We start from the raw sequence: 3,155 nt of genomic DNA, 5'->3' as shown, positions 1-3,155 counted from the left end.
GTGCCGGGACGCAGCCCGCCGCTCCTATTTCTACAAGAGCTAGTTCCAGGACAGGCTCCAAAACAGAGAAACCCTGTCTTGAAAAACCAAAAATAAAATAAAATAAAAATAAAGAAAAAAAATAAAGACCTGGATCACTATTTCCCAGTTTGTTTTGTTGTTTTTGAAGTAGAGTTTCTTTTTTTTATTTTTTTTTTTTTGGTTTTTTGAGACAGGGTTTCTCTGGTTTTGGAGCCTGTCCTGGAACTAGCTCTTGTAGACCAGGCTGGTCTCGAACTCACAGAGGTCCACTTGCCTCTGCCTCCCAAGTGCTGGGATTAAAGGTGTGCGCCACCACCGCCCATGAAGTAGAGTTTCATATGGCCCAAACTGGACTCCTGATCTTCCTGTCTCACCCTCCCCGAGTGTTGGGGTATAGGGATGAGCCACCACACCCTTTTTTAGCTGTGCTACTTACTGGGCTGTTGGCCTTTCCAGATTTTAGTGTATCTTCTGTATTTGCTCTGTGGCCCAGGCTGACCTTGAATTTATCTAGGTTGGCCTCAAACTCTCAGCTGTCCTTCTGCCTTGGCCACGCAAATGATGGGATTACACGCCTGTGCCACCGTGCCCAGGCTTAATGTACTCTCAATAAAACATGTCTAATTAATACCTAACTGGTAGAACTATTGCGCAAGGTGACCCTAAAGGCAGGTGTTTGCACATTTCTGAATAACAGCAAACAGTAAGCAGTGACAGCATCGATGAGATGCGGAGGTAGCTCGGTGGTAGAGTATTTGCCTGATATACCCTTAAGGACTGACCCCCCCAACACAGAAGAAAGAAGCAGCGGGCCGAGAGAGTGGGCAGAATGACCAGGAGAGCACGCAAGCTTTTGCAGTCTGAGAAAGTACAAAGAGCAGTGACAGTACTAGACACTGGATATCGTCTTGTGGTAAACAACAGTGCTTAGAACGAGAGTCATCACCCTTTTCAGTTCTGTTACCCTGCAAGAGGAGCCACCAGAGCAAGCCACACCCAACAACAGCAGCTTTTAATTTTCTTTAAACCTTACAAGAGGAAGGAGACACATCTTTTGCTTGCTACATCATTTTATTTAACCTGTTGCTACCCTACAAGCAGTGTCAATTTAAGTCTGTCCAGACTAGAGCTTGGATGTCGATTTAAAAAAATTGATTTGGGTAGGGCAGAGGTAGCTTACACCTTTAGTCCCAGCACTTGGGAGGCAGAGGCAGGCGGATCTCTGTGCGTTTGAGGCCAGCCTGGTCTAAAGAGCGAGTAGCTATGTCTCAAAAAAAAAAAAAAAAAAGTAAATCAGAACCCCCACACATTAAAAAAAAAAACAAAAAACAAAACACTCCCCCAAATCTGCGTCATAACTTCTTCCTCTAGAGGGCGGCATTTGCTAAAATAAACAGCAAGGATTCTCTGTCCGTGAGCTTTAACACTGGCTATCTGTAGTGAGCTGGCCAGATCTCTCTGCTGCTCCAGTCACTGTGGAAAGCGTAAAATACACAGATTTCTAGACTCCGCCCTACATATGCTGACTCAGTAAGGAAGGAAGCACGAAAGGTGTTGGAAATAGGTATTTTTTAGAAGCCCTCCAATAAAAATAGTATTTGATTAATTCACTTCTTCTCACTTCCCCAGATATACCTAAGTCTTCTGCCAATCTTGTAGAATCTACTGTGTGCATATATGAGTGTGTGTGTGTGTGTGTGTGTGTGTGTGTGTATGTGTGTGTTGTACACTTGTCCATGGTGGCCTATTTTTGCATTAAGACTCTAACTTTGACCTTTAAATATTCTAAAATTGTATTAATTTGTGTGTGTGTACTTGTGTGGGCATGCATGCCACAGTGTGCATCTGGAGGCCAGAGGACAACTTTTGGGAGTCAGATTTGTCTTCTCACCATGTGGATTCTGAGGATTGAACTCTGGAGGTCAGGCTTGACAGCCAAGTGCCTATACCTCTTGACCCATCTCATCTTGACCTTTTAAATGGGAATCATTTATTTATTTATTTATTTTTGGTTTTTTTTTTTTTTGTTGTTGTTTTCGAGACAGGGTTTCTCTGTGGCTTTGGAGCCTGTCCTGGAACTAGCTCTGTAGACCAGGCTGGCCTCGAACTCACAGAGATCCTCCTGCCTCTGCCTCCCGAGTGCTGGGATTAAAGGCGTACGCCACCATCGCCCGGCCTGGGAATCATTTAATAAGACCCCAGAAGGATTGTTTACTGTCTATTTTCTGGACTTTACATGGACAGGTCTATTTCAGAGAAGCCCTAATATATTTCAGTTTTCATATTTCAGTGATGCCAGCTTTTGACTGAACATAAGTAAAAAGGTTTTTTCAGGCTGCATGTGACTGTGGAGCAAGATTCTGGCAACTCAGCCATAAATCAAACACCAGCACTTGGCAGTCAGTGGAGAAGTGCACAGGCGTGTCGGCTGCTTAAGCCTACGGACAGTTCGGTGGCGCGGAGACTTCAAGAGAACGTGTGGCAGGGTAATCAAAGCCTCAGTACAAGATAAATATTCCTACCTGGCTCATGTTCCGTGGACAGTTCCTGTTTCAGAATCTTTAAAACTGATTTATGAGTCAGATTGAGGTCACCCTTTCTTTTTGTGCTCCATCTGCTACCTTTATAGGGTCACTGTGACATTTTTGAATTGTCAAAGCGTTCCAGTACAGACCTCCCCCCTCACACACACTTTCGGTTTTAAGGTAGTGGTTCATGTAGACCAGACTGGCATCACACTGACTATGCAGTCGAAGTTGACCTTGAACTTCTAGCCTCCCTCCTGAATGCTGGCGTAACAGTTCTGTTCCATTACCCCAGCTCCACCCCTAGATTTATTATGTTGGAGGAAATGCACAGGAGAAGAAATATGAAAGCGGTTTTTATATGTGTCTGTGTGTACACGAGTACAGATGCCCACAGAAGACGGGGGTGTCAGATGCCCTGATATGAGTGATGGGAATTGGCCTCGAATCCTCTGGGAAAGCAGAGGTTGAAGTGCTAAACCATTTCCAGCCCCAAAGCAGTTTTTTCAATCGAGATTAGAAAAAAAACTTAAAGAAGTTTCTTACTGTGTGATGTGAGTATGAGTGTGTACTGTGATGTGTGAGTATGAGTGTGTACTGTGTGATGTG

Source organism: Microtus ochrogaster, chromosome 7 (assembly GCF_000317375.1).
Source record: "Microtus ochrogaster isolate Prairie Vole_2 chromosome 7, MicOch1.0, whole genome shotgun sequence".
Taxonomy (NCBI): Eukaryota; Metazoa; Chordata; class Mammalia; order Rodentia; family Cricetidae; genus Microtus; species Microtus ochrogaster.
Note: the sequence above shows the minus strand (reverse complement) of the source record.